General features: G+C 45.4%; 1 protein-coding gene across 3 annotated transcripts in view; it reads right to left on the bottom strand.

The window, feature by feature from the left end:
- Window positions 1-13,053, bottom strand: part of Mobp (myelin associated oligodendrocyte basic protein) — a 33,536-nt gene extending 20,483 nt beyond the window's left edge. The window contains exons 1-2 of one of the 3 annotated variants that reach the window (XM_042282008.2): window positions 12,858-13,053; window positions 7,974-8,054 (exon numbers count right to left, since the gene is read on the bottom strand). The gene's annotated coding sequence lies outside the window, so the exon portion shown is untranslated. The remainder of the gene's footprint in view (window positions 1-7,973; window positions 8,055-12,857) is intronic. The other 2 variants (XM_076577375.1, XM_042282006.2) reach the window with 2 other exon arrangements.
- Between the last annotated feature and the right edge of the window lie 3,391 nt (window positions 13,054-16,444).

The following is a 16,444-nucleotide window of genomic DNA, read 5'->3' as shown; positions in this document are numbered from 1 at the left end:
TGAAAACCCTGTAAGTATAACTTACTGTATCAACAGAGGAAAGGGATGATATCGGCGGTAGTATATTAAGGAAGCATCCACTAGGGAGAACTGGGTGATGGCTCAGCAGGACCTGGGGACCTGAGTTCAATCCCCAGAGCCTACTGTGTGTATCTGTAATCCCAGCAGTCCTACAGCAAATGGGAGATGGAGACAGGAGAGTCCCTGGAGGGTCATGGGCCAGCTAGCCTGGACAGCAGAGAACAGGAAAAGGACCCTGTCTCAAATAGGGTGGAAGGTGAGGACCAATGCCTGAGGTTGTCCTCTAACCCCACAGTGCCCATATTCACACATGCACACACACACACACACACACACACACACACACACACACACACACACACACACCATATATACACAAATTAACTATTAACAAATAAATTAAAAAGAGTTTGCTCAGTGAAACTCAGTGTCCACTCCTGACTAATCTCTCAGTATAGTAAGAATAGAATGTGACGTCTTAACAGCTCGGCATCCTAGTCAACACCTGAAGAAGGACACCACTGACCACCACTGTCAACCAATGTTGTGTTTGAAATCCTAGTCAGTACATTTTTAATTTAAAAATTGTGCTGGAGAGTTAGGTCAGTCAGTAAAGTGCTCACCATGCACACATAAAGACCTGAATTAATTCCCTAGAACCCACATTTTAAAAGTACATAATAAAAAGACAGTCAGGTGTAGTGATGTGTCTATAATCCCAGCAGTGGGAAGGCAGAAACCAAAGAATCTCTAGGGCTTGCTGGCCAGTCACTCCAGCCTAATCGGGGAGTTCCAAGTACTGTGAAAGACCCTGTCACAAACAACAGCGTGAACACTGTCCTGAGGAATGAGACTCAAGGTTGGCCTCTCGTCTCCACATACACCCACATGAACATGCACATATACATATGCATGCCAAAAATATTCTGGTGCTATCGAACTCTACCAACCATTAGAGAGAGGGAGAGAGACAGACAGACAGGGAAGGTCCAACAAGACTCCTGACACAGGGACTGTGGAGACGGCTCAGTGGTTAAGAGCATGGCTGCCCTTCCCACAGAACCAGGCTTGATTCCCAGCACCCGCATGGCAGCTCACAACCATCTCTGTGGTAATTCCAGCTCCATGGAATCTGGTGGCCTCTTCTGACCTCTACAGGTACCAGGCATAAACATGGTGCACAAGACATACATGCAGACAAATGCCCATACACATAAAAATAATTAATTAATTAATTAAAAGTATGTTTCAAAAGATCCTTGACATAGGTCAATATACAAGAATCAAAACATTGGCAATATATTATGTATTATATCACATAATACACAATATATAAAATAAAAAATGCTATTCACACTGACCATAAGACCACTGAACATCTACAGATAGAAATATATCAGACAAAGAAATAAAAAACTTTCCTTAAGAAATGTACACAATCAGGGATGGAGAGATGACCCAGCAATTAAAGATACCTGCTTCTCTTACAAAGGATGTGGGTTCAATTCCCAGCACTCACAGCTTACAACCTGCATAAACACAGGTACTCATACAAACACATAAAATAAATTAAACATTTTAAAACTAAAAAAATTTTGAAGGCTTGAAAGAAAATATTTAATACCATAATATGCTTACTATCACCAGGTAAATCTATATGGTTAATAGAATTCTGATCAATATCAGATTTGCATGTAACTGACAAGGCCATCCCATAGTTCTTCTGAAAGCATGAAGACCCAAGGATAATTGAGATAGTTTTGAATAAAAAAATCCATGTTATACCAAATATTAGCCTCACTATGAACTACACAAGCTGAAGTAGAAACATATACACACAGAGACACATATTGAATAAGAAACCCATGCCATAGCAAATATCAACACTCACTATGAAGTGCACTAACCACATATTAGTTTGGAAAAAGACATAGATCAATGAAACAGGATTGAGATTCAGAGGCAGATCCACATATGTATAGTGGCATGATCTATAACAGATTGTTTAAAATGATCAGTGGGTGGTTTGGTGGTTAATTTTAGCTATAAGTTTAATTCAATCTAGAAACACCTGGGAAGAGAGTCTCAATGGGGGATTTTCTAGATCTTGTTGAGCATATAAGCATGTCTGTGAGGATTATCTTGATTATGTTAATTAATGTGGAAAGACCCACCTACTGTGGGCAGCACACTCCCTAGGCAGGAGATCATGGTCTGTATAAGAAAGGAAAAAGGGTCTGGCAGTGGTGGCTCACACCTTTAATCCCAGACTCAAGAGGCAGAAGCAGGGGGATCTCTCTGAGTTGGAAGCTAGCCTAGTCTACATAGTAAGTTCCAGGACAGCCAGAGCTATATAGAGAGTGAGAACCTGCCTCCAAAATAAGAAAGAAAAGGAAAGAAGGAAGGAAGGAAGGAAGGAAGGAAGGAAGGAAGGAAGGAAGGAAGGAAGGAAGGAAGGAAGGAAGGAAGGAAAAGAAAGAGAGAGAGAGAGAGAGAGAGAGAGAGAGAGAGAGAAGGAAGGAAGGAAGGAAGGAAGGAAGGAAGGAAGGAAGGAAGGAAGGAAGGAAGGAAGGAAGGAAAGAAAGAAAGAAAGAAAGAAAGAAAGAAAGAAAGAAAGAAAGAAAGAAAGAAAGAAAGAAAGAAAGAAAGAAAGAAAGAAAGAAAGTGGAAAAGGTGAGCCGGACACAAGCAGACCTGAACTAATCAGTGCTCTGTGCTCTTGACTGGGTGTGATGTGACCAAATGTCTGGGACGAGGATCCTGGAGAGGTGGCAGCAAACGCGTGGTGTGGAGCACCAGCCGGCACTGCTGAGTGCTTTGTGTATTTAACTTCCTTTGTCCTCGTAATGTCACTGTCACTCTACTTTGCAAATGGGAGACACAGGGAAGTCACCTGAAGGCAGAGAATCAGGGAAAGAGGTCCAGGACCCAACCAAGGTGGACGAGAGTGGATTCTAAACTCTGACAAAATATTCATTCTAACACAGGAAACAAGAAGAGTAGGAAGAGAAATGGTGGAAGAAGGAGGAAGACAAATCATACAGACTGCTTCATGAACAACAACCAAAAAAAACTCACTCTGTGGTGTTGTCACCCACTAAGGGAGACAGGCACCCTCAGCAATGACCCCCACATCAACGCACCTTCAAAGCAATCTTCATTCATTTTCAGCCAAAACGTGATGGTACATGATGCATGCAGATCATGCCCAGCGGTACTCCTGTTTATCCCTTTAATCTTTATTTTATTTTATTTTTCCAGAGCTGAGGACCGAATCCAGGGCCCAAGCGCTCTACCACTGAGCTAAATCCCTTTAATCTTTAATCTTTAAACATGTGCTCCATTTCATACGAGGGCACTCCTTAACTGAGCATGCTCAGTAATGAACTCCTTAGCCCATGATGCTCATGAATGTGCTCCTTAACTGAGCATGCCCAGCAATGGGCCCTCCCTGTATGGATCTGTAGACTCCCTGAATAAAATCCCAAGCTTCCTTTGCTCAAGGACATCATGGCTTTGGACATGACTCCAGAGCTCTCTTTACCTGTGGTTGGTAAGAAATCTTCCTCCGTTCTTTCATGCCTTGCTTGGGCTTATTAAGGCATTGCATTCACCGAGGTATGAACACATTGCCTTTAGTCTTGTAATGACTTAAAGCTACAAGGTCAGAGGTGTACACGTCAGCATGCATGTGAAGGTCAGAGGACAATTTACCAGGCTTGATTCTCTACCTCCAGCTTACATGTGTCTCAGGGATCACATTCAGGCTGCCACGCTTAGCAGCAAGTGCCTTCACCTGCTAACCCACCTTCCTGGACCAGTTGGTAGTTATCTACAGACATGCTTGACTCTGTAGTACTCAGAGAAAAAGAATTACCAGCAAGAAAATATCAACTCACTTCCATCCCGATGGGCCCACAGAAAAGGAAAAGGTGACATCAGCAGAGGAGAGGAGAGGGCAGCCGATGAGAGGTGCTGGGGAGGGGCACAGGCAGTGCACTGACTGCTATTGACACTTAGACCAGTGATCCCTGGGGTGTCAAAGAGCCCCTGACTCCTTGTAAGGAAGGAATGTATGCACCTGCTGGTACACATCCAGTGTCTCCACTGTGAAAACAATGATCACCGGGCAGAATACATCCACCAGCTCCCTTAGAGAACATTAGCAGCATCTAACGCCCACTAATCTTCTCTTGGGCCAGAGGCTAATGCTTCCCTCTGAGTGTAGATTTACACCGTAAACACAGCAGCTTCTGTGTTCATCAATCCACAGCAACCAAAAGAGAAAAGAGAAGGAAGCCAACACGGGCCGGAAGGCTATGAATTCATGCCCTCCAGGGATGTTATTTTTTTCCATGTGTCCCCTTGATGATGAGTGTGTTGCACGTTAATACAATGAAAACTGAACAGCTGGTCATTGGCGACAAACCAGCACCAGGTAATGGACAATGATAAAAGCGTTTATTTTGAATTAGGAGCCTTTCTGCAGACAGCCACAGGATGCCAAATCCAACAGGGATTTGGAGATTATGCAAAACACAACAGAATAGAAGGGTTCCGGTTACCCGGAGGCAGTCGCCCATTGGGAACACAGAGTCATGTTAAATGTCTTGTTGTATTGCTTTGTTTTAGGCAACAAAGACAACTGAGTGTGGGCTGCTGCATAGACGACTGTCTCACAGGCTACACAAGAATTACTACTACTTTTTTGTGTGTGTGGCGGGGGGGGGGGGGGGGGGGGGGGGAGTTCAATACAGGGTTTCTTTGTGTAGTTTTGATGCCTGTCCTGGATCTCATTCTGTAGACCAGGCTGGCCTCAAACTCACAGAGATCCACTTGGCTCTGCCTCCCGAGTGCTGGGATTAAAGGCGTGCACCACCTCTGCCCATCAAGAGTTACTTCTTGATGAACAAAGTCTCTCTGCTCATAGCAACTCTAAGAGGAGGAACATCTGTAACCCAAGTTTGGCATTTCAAGCACATAGATAACACATGAGGCAAATTTTTAGATATGAACATTAGTTACTATAATGGAGCAAGATAAACAAGATTTATGGTAATCTAAATTATTATATAAATAATACACCATTTTAAAGCTAAAATTATACAATGTGTTATCATCTATGGAGACAAATATTTTTGAGATTTATTTTTATTTTATGTGTATAAGTGTTTTGTCTCTGTCTCTGTGTGTGTGCGCGCACGCTCCATGTGTGCATAGTACCTGTGGAGGCCAGAAGAGGGTGTCAGATCTCCTAGAACTGGAATTACAGGTGGTTGTGAGCCACCATAAAGGTGCTGGGACCCAAACCCGGGTCCTCTGTAAGAGCAGCCAGTGCTCTTGAATGTTGAGCTGACTCTCCAGCCCCTGGACACTGGAATCTCCATTGAGATTTAAAGTGAACAAATAATCATATCATCCTGGGTTCATGGCTGGGGAAAAGTCCAGCGGGGAGCTGAAGGCACCATTGATGTGTCTCTTAGACAGTTCAGACAAGTATGGCTGGAGATAAAGCGTACAAAGGTGATGACTGAAGCCACGTGGGTGGCTAAATGTGGAAAGAGAAAAGACTACGTATGATCACTCTTGATTCGGGATCACCTAGGAGACTGCTCACGGGTGTGTCCAGAGGGGCATTTCCAGTGAGGTTTACCTAAGGAGAGGAGATCCACCCAGAATGCGGGCAGCATCATTCCCTGGACTGGCAGCTCAAATTAATAAAAAGAAAGCAGTTTGAACAACAACAGTCATCTCTCTCTGCTTTCCACTGCCATGGTGATGTAACCAGCTGGTCACACTCCTGCCGCCACGCCTTCCTGCCGTGGTGGACTGCACACCCAAACTGTGAGCCGGAACAAACCATTTTTCCCCAAGTCGATTTTGTCAAGTGTGTTGTCACAGCTTCGAGAAAACCAACTAATACAGGCTCTGCCTGAGCCCTGGGGCACTCCACGTTTTCAGGCGAGGTGAAAGACTGAATAAAAAAGCCAAGAGTTGGAGGTGGGTCCCAGAGCTGTGAGATCATGGGAGGAAAGAAGGGCTTCAGAAATGGTCGCATGTCTTGGATAATTCTACAAGCAGCTTGCTCTAAAGAGCACAGAAATGATGGTGACCACAGTAAGAGTTGCCCCTTAGAGCAGTTGATATGGAAGCCAGATCTGAGGGTTTGTGAAGGGAATTTGAGCTAAGGATTTGGACAGAGAAAATATAAGTAAAACAGGAGAGAAGTTGGGGAATGGAGGGAACAGAATGTGGTTCCTGGAGGGTGTGTGGTTTACAAGGGCTTTTGGGGGAGGTGCTGATGTCTGGGTGAGTGTTGGCCTGTTGATTTGTTTAGTTAGCATAATGAGAGAGGTGGGAATATGCAAATGTGTTTGTCCAAAACATCTACAGAAGGAAAGAAGGTAAAACAATCAGAAGAAAGCTAACAATATTCCTGAGGGAAAACTTGAGGTGTGAGAACGCAGAGCACATGGGAAGGGGGGGGCTGAATGCATGGCCATTGGTTTAAAAAAAAAGGGGGGGGGAGATGGAAGGTAAGAGCAATGACTCGGATCAAAGCTCTTGCTGCTCTGAGATGACCAGAGTTCAGTTCCCAGCATCCATATTGGGTGACTCATAACCTCCTGTAACTTCACCTCCCGGGGATCTAGTGCCCTCTTCTGGCCTCTGCGGGATATACGTGCATGCACACACTTTTTAATGAAATGAGGAAGGGTAATGGGGCCAGATGAAATTCTCATCCACTCACGTCCATTTGTCCAGTGAAATGGGAAGCCAGGGTGCTGTGGCTGATTGATTGATAAATAAAACACTGATTGGCCAGCAGCCAGGCAGGAAGTATAGGTGGGACTAACAGAGAGGAGAATTGAGAAAACAGGAAGGTGGAGGGAGACACTGCCAGCCGCCTCCATGACAAGCAGCATGTGAAGACGCCGGTAAGCCACAAGCCACGTGGCAAGGTATAGATTTATAGAAATGGATTAATTTAAGCTACAAGAACAGTTAGCAAGAAGCCTGGCATAGCCATACAGTTTGTAAGCAATATAAGTCTCTGTGTTTACTTGGTTGGGTCTGAGCGGCTGTGGGACTGGCGGGTGACAAAGATTTGTCCTGACTGTGGGCAAGGCAGGAAAACTCTAGCTACACGGATGAGACAAGGTAATAATACACTGGAGTGTTGAATCCTTGGATGAGTTGGACAAAAAGAGAGAGGGAAATTCTATTTAAAAACCATCAGTGGAGAAGGTGAGTGGGAAGCCAGCTGAGGACCGCCCTGGGAACAGAGCACAAGCTTGAATGCTGGTTTAATGGCAGAGGAAGGAGCTGTAAAGGGAAGGATGACACTGACCTCATTCTCAAAGCTGGAGGGATGTGAGGTACAAAAGAGCCCCCACTGCAGAGACGAGGAAACTTCCTTCCAACAAGACTGGGAAGACCCAGCTCAGACAAAGACACAGAGGGAGCCCCTGAGTAAAGTTCGAGGGTCTGAGAGAGAACACCCTTTTTCCATTGAACGGCTATTGTGTGTGTACAGGGGAGTGTAAGGGGACAAATGCTTTCTCTAACACAGAGAATTTGTTTTCATGTTTCTGTTCTCTGGACCTAGAATACCAGAAGATGACTGACAAGCTATAAAAAGTTTTTAAGCTGCTGGGCATAAAGGCACACAGCTTTAATCCCAGTACCCAGACAGAGGCAGGTGGATTTCTGTGAGCTTTAGGCCAGTCTGGTCTACATATGGAGTTCCAGGCCAGCAAGGGCTTCATAGTGAGACCTTATCTCAAGAGAAAGGAAGGGAAGAAGGGAGGGAGGGAAGGACGGGTGGAGAAATAAGAGAAACAGTGACTATGGATGGTGCCTTTACTCAGCCTCTTGCTGATTTTACATTCTTCTGTGACATTCTGAATACCTGCAGTCATTTATGTGACAATTTAGATGCAGACCCATACCTGTTTTTTCATCCGCACACATCCGGCGGCCAGGACTCTGTTCCCAGCTTGTCTTTATTCTCATTTGGTTCGTCGTTGCCCCTAGGAATGAGGTGGTAGCACACACTGGTCAGTTAGTGTGCTCGACTTGGTTGCAATTCAGTCAAGTGTGTTTCACGTGGAGACTTGCTCTCCCAGTCCTAAGATGGAGTGTGATGGATCTGGACACTGTCTGAAAGTCTGGGGATGAAGGACAAACCTCGTGCTAATTTGTGTACCATCTTATCACTATGGGGAAAAAAATGACACCCATCCGTTAACTTAAGTAAAAAGCTTTAAGTCAGGACTGGGGAGACAGCTCAGTTGATAAGGCAGCTGTTGTGCAGGCGTGAGGGCCTGGTGTGGCCAGAGGCCTCTTCATCACCAAGAACTTCCTGGGACTGTTAGGACGTTCCTTTTTACACCTTTCCAGGTGTCTTTTCTCCTCCACATTTAATATCGTTCCCGTGCAGTTCTTTGAATGTTATCACTAAAATGTGAAGCCTGAGCTTGGCACACACTTGGATCTCCAGGTGCTAGCTCACGGGGACTTCCAACAAATATTTGTTAATTGAATGGGTGAATGAGTGGAAAATGAAACATGCCACAATATTTAAAAAAATCAAAAATCAAAAACAAAGAGGAAGAATGCCTGAATGTAGACTTTCAGTTAATTCAGAATTCTTTAAATTATCTGTTCACATTTTTAAAATTATTTTGTGTGTGGCCACATGCATACCATAGCCCCAGAATTCTTTAACTTCCTCTTGATGACATCAAGTTTTAACACTAAGTTAACTGCACATCAGTGACTGGTTAACATCAGTTAATCAATAGTATTTGGTGGTGCCAAGACTATTCCAGGTGTGACTACCGGAAACCTGGATGCCAATGAAAAGCTCCATGTGGTAGCAGGTAAACTGAGGCATAAAAGAAAACCACTTCTGCATATCCTCAGCTTTGGGAAGGCACTGTGGTTCTATGATTTAGTGGGTTATTCACTTGTGAGACTGCCGTTGCCTTGTGGAAGGACTAAGTCATTGTGAAGAAACATGGATTTTAAGGGGAAGTGATGTAGTCTGTTTTTTCAGTGAACTTGGGCCTCCAGGAAGATTTAAAATGTAGGTCAATAACAATAACAACAATAATAACAATGATAATAACAATAATAATGACAATATAAATACAGGCTCTGACACCTGGTTTTCATTTGTCCCTCAGAAAGCTAGGGCCTCTCTTGAGGCCCCAAGGTGCAGATGCTGCTGGGAACTACAAATAACAAATCTACCTGTCATCCCTTGGCTTCCTCCTATCAGAATAGTGACAACATCCAGGTTAGTTTTTAAGCAGGCTGGTTCCATGGTCACTCTGTGCATAGATGCTGCGGAATTGTTATTGGATGCTTTAAGGACCACAGGAACAGCAGGAGTCGGGATAAGCTGCACAGCCAGCAGATGGAGTCACTCTCCGAGCCCAGCTGATGGGGTCTAAGCCAAGGGACCTGGCCCAGCCAACATCTACGTTGTGAGAAGCAGACTAACCCTCAACCACAAGACTTTCCTGGCCTCCCAGACCTTGCATATCCTGGTCTACAACTCTTCTGACTGAGAAAAATGGGACTTTGTGTCTCCTTTCCACACCAAGATGGCTCATCGTGGGAATGTTTAACTAATTATAAAACACTTTATTGACGGTTGTAGAAATAGCTCAGCAACTAAGAGCACTGTCTGCTCCAGCTGAGCTGTGGGTTTGGTCTCCAGCAACCACATTGTCATTCACAATCATCCTTACTCCAGATCCAGGGACTCAAGATCCTCTCCTGACCTCCATGGGCATCAAGCACACACATGGTATGCATACATACATGCAGGCAAAACACCCATACACATGAAATCAAAACACAAAATAAAAGCCTTTGCCAAGCCACGTGGTAATTTCTCTGGCCTTAACACAGCAATCAGGATACCTAAAGCGGTTACCAGAGCTGGACAGACCCTGGCAGCTCAAACTAGCTACACTTGACCTTCTGTCCTCATGGACCAGTTAAAGAGACTAGTCAGTAAAAAGCAGGAAAGGATTTATTCCTTGTGGTCAGGTGTGATCACAGGATGGCCTCTTTCTGTTCTCTCTCCTGGGAGATGTGTGTATATTCTGCCTCACAGGTTTTGAGAAGTAAGACGACCTAACTGGCCTTAGAAACATCTTGAGGTTTTAATTCCCACCAAGGAAGTCTGTGCTGGGAGTGGATGTTGGAATACATGGAGATGCTTGGTCTCAAACCCATTAAACTCAAGGATATACAACTATGGCATTCATTTATATCAAAGGGCAATTCAGCTGCAAATGTTTATGAGTTTCTTATCATTTCCATGTATGGAGATCTTAGGTATTCCCTTAAAATCCTAGTCACTCTTAACAGAGCTTGGATTAAAAGTTTACATGATCAGTAGGTACAATCACCCTAGTCCAGTCCCAGCCCAGCAGAATTCTAGACATCGGGAGCAGGTGCCATTCCCAGATCCCTGCCTCCAAAGCCCTCTCTACCCTGACCCTCAGTTGCTTTAACTGAGAAAAGGGAGGGGTCTAACACCTTCATTTAACACCCCTGAATGATTCATCATAGGAATACATAATCTGTCTGTCTGTCTGTCTGTCTGTCTGTTTGGAGGCAGGATCTTTAGCCCAGCCTGGTCCCCAGTTCTCTGTATATCTGAGGATGACCTTGAACTTCCGATCCTCCTGAGTCCTGGGATCATAGGTATGTGTCCCTGCAACTATATAGTTCATCCAGTGTCAGTGATTGAACCTGGGGCTCTGTGCATGCGTGACAGGCACTAACTGGGCTACGCTCCCAGCCCCAGAAACCGTTAAGCATAAAACTCATCAAACTACAGGTGACTCTTTAGATACAGCAGTCACGGTCCCTAATGCCATGCTTTCCCGGTGAGGGTGAGATCTGTGTTGAGTGGAAGTGCTGGAGCCATGGAGAACGTGTCTTGACTGGTCAGGAGCCTGGTCATAGCATCAGCCAATATAACTCTATCAAAAGCTGCTTCCTCTCAGCTTCGTTCAGACCAAACACTCAAGGACATTTGACAACAGCTTCCAAGCTGCCAATATCTTAACTGGGGAGATTGCTCAGTGGGTAATGTAGCTGCTATGAGGGACCTGATTTCAGATCCCCAGCACCCACATAACAACCAGTCATGGGCACCGTACATTTTTAACCTCAGCACTGGAGTGGAGACAGGCACATCCCTGGGGCTTCCAGCAAACCCCTCTAGGTCAACTAACAAGGCTCAAGGAGGGACCCTGTCTCAAAAACCAAGGTGGAAAGTGATAGAGGAGATCACATGACATTGGCTTCTAACCTCTACACACTCACACATGAGTCTACCTAGGCATTCATTCATAATACACACACACACACACACACACACACACACACACACACACACACACATCACCAACAACAACAATAAACAAGATTGTCAAAGAATGGCTGTCTTAGGCACATTTGCAGGTTAAAGGAATCTGAAGAGACGAGACAACCAAAAGCAATATGTGAGCCTGGACAGGCTGCTAAAGGCATCAGTGAGCTGGGGGGAGGGGGGGGGGCGGGCGGGGAGGCTGTAGATTATACAGCAGATTAGTATGCTCCTGACATCAATGATGTGTGCACTTCATCTCAATGGCTGGGGGAGGGGCAAGGCGCAGGTGTTTGCACATACAGAAAGAGTAATCAGGCAAATGTGGAGAGTATTAGCATTTGCATGAACTAGGCACAGCTGGAATCTTCACACTGTTCGCAACTTTTCCATAGATCTACTCACCAGCAATCCCCTGCATCCTAAATATTCCCCAAACAGCAGATCTGTGCACCTGGCTTTAGCCCATTTCGTGCCTACCTGTGCTGTTCACTCAGCATTCAAACCCTTTTCTCCATTTTTTTCCCTAATACTATAGCCAAGTTCATTGCTTTATTCCCCTGGCCCAAATCTTTTTCACTTTTTCCCTCAGCCAGAGACTGAAGACTCCCATGACTTCCGAGAGATTCTGAATGAGACAGAGCAATAACATCATCACTGCAGTTAGGTCTCACTGCTGCACACCCCAACTTACAAACCCAGCTGTGTGCCTAAGGAAGAAGGAAAACTCACTTGTATTTCTTTTTTAACTTTAACTCCATCTACTCCTTTTTAAATGTTTTTGTTGGCATATATTCCTTGTACATAATCGTGGGTTTTGTTATATCATTTTTACACATATACATAATTATTTCAGTCCTATCTATGCCATATCCATTCTCCCCTGTCTCCTTCCACTCCTGAAGATCCCCTCCCTCGTCCCAACTAGCCTCCCCTTCTACTTTCATGGTTTTCATCCCTGGGGAGGGGTAAAATCCAATGAGATTCATTAGGGTTCTTTACAGGAACATGGGCAACTATCCAGTGCTACTGGGTTGCATGATTTGGGACAGTGTCTCTCTTCCCCGTTAGCCAGTAACTGAACATAAATCCTCAGGGAGAGGTGGAGACCCACAAAAACTCATTTTTAAGTCATGACAATAAATAAAAGAAGAAATAGGGCTGGGGGAGACACCAACAGCACCATTGATCTCTCTCCAGCAACAAAGGTGTAAAACCAAGAAAATACAAGCGTGTTTCCCGGGACAGGCAAACCCAGACACCAACAGGGACATGTCGGAGGCCCCTTTGCCCAGGTCAGAGTAAAGGAGTGTTCTTTCTCTCTTCCACTAGCTCCATTCTTTTACAACCTCCCACCCCCCACTGCCATTGTGGCAGGCTTCCCCTGCCACCCGCGGGAGTGTGTGCCCTTGCACGCGAGCCTCGGGAGTCCTCTTACCTGCAAGTAGTAGCTGCTGTGTGAAAGAGATTCCTATGGCTACCAGGCCCTTGTGGAGCTGGGCAACCTCCACACATGCAGAATATATAGGGAGAGGCTATGCGTCGGGGTTTTCGTTACAGAAAGTGTTTTTGATGGGTCCTCAACCAAGACGTACTTTACAACAAAGCCACACAAAGACGAGGGCACAAAGGCCACACAAAGTCTAAACAAAAGGCTAAAGAACGACCAGACAAAAGCTAAAGAAAGTTGGAACAAAGAGCGAAACAGAGAAAACAAAGGCCAAACAAAGACAGGGACAAAGGCCAACAGAGTGAAAGAAAAATCTGAACAAAAGCTAAAGCCACACCACGCACACATTCGAGCACACCGCATCCACACTGCAGCCCATGCTCACTCCAGCATCCCACCACCACGTAGTCAACACCCCCACTCAAAGCCTCCCCCTCACCAAGGCTCATCCCTCACCACTCTATGCACACGTGCCACACCTCTCCATACCACACGGCTGCTCATCTCACAGAATGGCCATGAGCCCACTATGCTGGAGACATGGAGGGATATGCTTACGCCTTCCCACAATGTCAAAACGCACTAACAAAATGTTTCCAAGGTTCTGTTGGCTGTTCTGGGTAATCCTGACTTCTCTTGAACACAGGGTTTTTGTGCCAAATTTAATGACCAGTGTTAGCTCTCAGATCAAACATTACACGTCACGCTGTAAACCATATCTATGCAGGTGGGAGAGTGAGTCCAAAAGGATTCAGAGCCGAAGAGGCCCCACTCTAGGCAAAGCTGAGACAGACAGAATCACTACAGGTGTGTTCTAGCTTCCTTCTGCTGCTAATAGAACACTCTGATCAAAAGGGACTTAGTGGTGGGGAGTGGGCAGTGGAATTATTTTAGCTTAAACATCCAGGTCACAATCCATCATGAGGGAAGTCAGGGCAGAAACTTATGAGGACTTGAAGCAGAAACCATAAAGGAATATTGTTTGTTCCTAGGCTCATGCCCAACTAGCTCTCTTACAGAGCCTAAGACCACCTACCTAGGGAATGGTGCTACCCACAGTGGTAGGCCCTGCTATATCACTAATAATCAAAGAAATCCCCCACAGACATGCCCACAGACCAATCTGATCTAGGTGGTCCCTCAGTTGAGACTTCCTTCTCAGGTGATTCTAGGCATGTCAAATTGCCAGATAAAGCTAACTAGGACAAGGTGGTTAGATAAGTAGCAAGGAATTCAGATGAAGAGCTTCCAGAGACCTGTAAAGGTGAACCATAGGGCACAGCAGCTGAGGCTTGGGACCATGGAGGTGAGGGTCATTTGGAAGGATGGATGGACAGATTGATGTTCAGATGATGGACAGGAAGATGGCAGTTAGACTGAGCCTTGTCAAGCACTGAGGAACATGCTAAGCTGAAACCCTGTGTATAAAGGCAGGCGTGCATGAGTGTGTGTGTGTGTGTGTGTGTGTGTGTGTGTGTGTGTGTGTCTTGGAGTGTGGGGGGCAAGCTGTGGTGTGCTGGGCAGTATGCTTACTATGGCATCGGGCATGTTGGAGGGCCTGTGGTTGGTGTGCAGATCGGCTGTGCCTGCTCTAAGTCACTCCATGTTGTACGGAACTGTGGCTTTCGGGCTGTTCCTCACCGTGGGTGGCTCCACCTTACGGGTGGCATTTGGTTCCACTTTGAGAGCAAACGCAGAGGCCAGATGGCTCTCGTGTGTGGACAGAAACACCACCTGTCCAGTCCCGGCCACCAAGTGCAGATGTGTAAATATCTCGTTCCTGAAAGTGGCTTGAGCATGTGAGACCTCAAAGCTCACCCCACAGTGACACACTTCCTACAGCAAGGCCACACCTTCCCATAGTGCCACTTCCTATGAGCTTTTGGGGACCAATTACATTCAAACTACCACGGGGGTGTGGGGGACACTTATTTATTAATGTGAAGCAGAGACTCTGGAACGCTGCTTGCTGGGTCACCCCAGGCTCATGCTCAGCTAACTCAATTGAGAGTCCCTCCTCAGATGATTCTGGGCTGTGCTAAGGTGACAAAGCTAACCAGGAGGAGGTGAGATCACCAGATGTGTGAAGATCAGAGACACATGTACCTACCACATACACACATAATAAATAAATAAACAATATACTAGTGGTTTTGTTGTTGTTTTTATTTTGCATTTATTTATTTATTTTTGCTGTTTTGAGAGAGGATCTCACTATGTAGTGTTGGCTGCCTTGGAACTTGCTATGTAGACCAGGCTAGCCTGCAACTCAAGAGATTTACCTGACTCTGCCTCCTAAGTGCTGGGATCAAAGGCATGCACCACCACACCCGGCTTGTAATTTTAATTTTTTTTTTTTTTTTTTCGAGACAGGGTTTCTCTGTGTAGCTTTGCGCCTTTCCTGGAACTCGCTTTGTAGACCAGGCTGGCCTCGAACTCACAGAGATCCGCCTGCCTCTGCCTCCCGAGTGCTGGGATTAAAGGCGTGTGCCACCACCGCCCCGGCGTAATTTAAATTTTTAACATTGTTTTATGTAGACAAATTTCTAAATGGTCTTATTAAATAAAAAACACGGAGCCAGATATAGGAGTAGAAGCCTGGGAGAGATCAGGGAAACAGGGAAAGCTACAGCCAACCTTACCTCACTAACTCGGCAGCTTCCAAATGCGAGTTACTTCCTGTCTACCCACACCTATATGTCTTGCTGTTCTGCCATCTGATTTGCTCGCTGTCCAGCTACATCACTTCCTCTTCCTGCCCAGCTCTGTCACTTCCTGTCTGTCTGTACAGACCTTCAGACCTCCATGGTTAACTGGTGTTGTAATTTAAGGCATGTGCCACCATGCCTGGCTCTGTTCCCAGTGTGGCCTTGAACTCACAGAGATCCAGACAGATCCCTGCCTGCCAAGTGATAGGATTAAGGGCGTGTGCTACTGTTGCCTGACTTTTTTGTTTATTTAAAATGTCTTGCTTTTTCCTCTGATCTCCAGGCAAGCTTTATTTATTGAAGCACAAATAAAGTATCACCACATTTCAGCACAAATAAAATATCATCACAATTTTCTGGTGGTGCATGCCTTTAATCCCAGCACTCAGGAGGCAGAGACAAATGAATTTCTGTGTGTTTGAGGCCAGCCTAATCTACAGAGATAGTTCTAGGACAGCCAAGACTACACAGGCAAACCCTGTCTCGAATAACAAAATGAAATGAAACAAAAGTCTTATGATTTAAGACAGTGACTTAAGCCGGGCGTTGGTGGCGCACGCCTTTAATCCCAGCACTCGGGAGGCAGAGCCAGGCGGATCTCTGTGAGTTCGAGGCCAGCCTGGGCTACCAAGTGAGCTCCAGAAAAGACGCAAAGCTACACAGAGAAACCCTGTCTCGGAAAACCAAAAAAAAAAAAAAAAAAAAAAAAAAAAAAAAAAGACAGTGACTTAAGGGAGTCTACCACTGTACTTCCCAGACTGTGTCCAATCTCATCAGATGGAAACAGACAAAAGGCAGGCAACATTTACATATGTTTTGTTGTATAAACATGAAAATGAGCATTTTGTTTTATAAACAGCTCTCAGG

Source organism: Peromyscus maniculatus, chromosome 7 (assembly GCF_049852395.1).
Source record: "Peromyscus maniculatus bairdii isolate BWxNUB_F1_BW_parent chromosome 7, HU_Pman_BW_mat_3.1, whole genome shotgun sequence".
Taxonomy (NCBI): Eukaryota; Metazoa; Chordata; class Mammalia; order Rodentia; family Cricetidae; genus Peromyscus; species Peromyscus maniculatus.
Note: the sequence above shows the minus strand (reverse complement) of the source record. Positions and strands in the feature narration are given on the sequence as shown.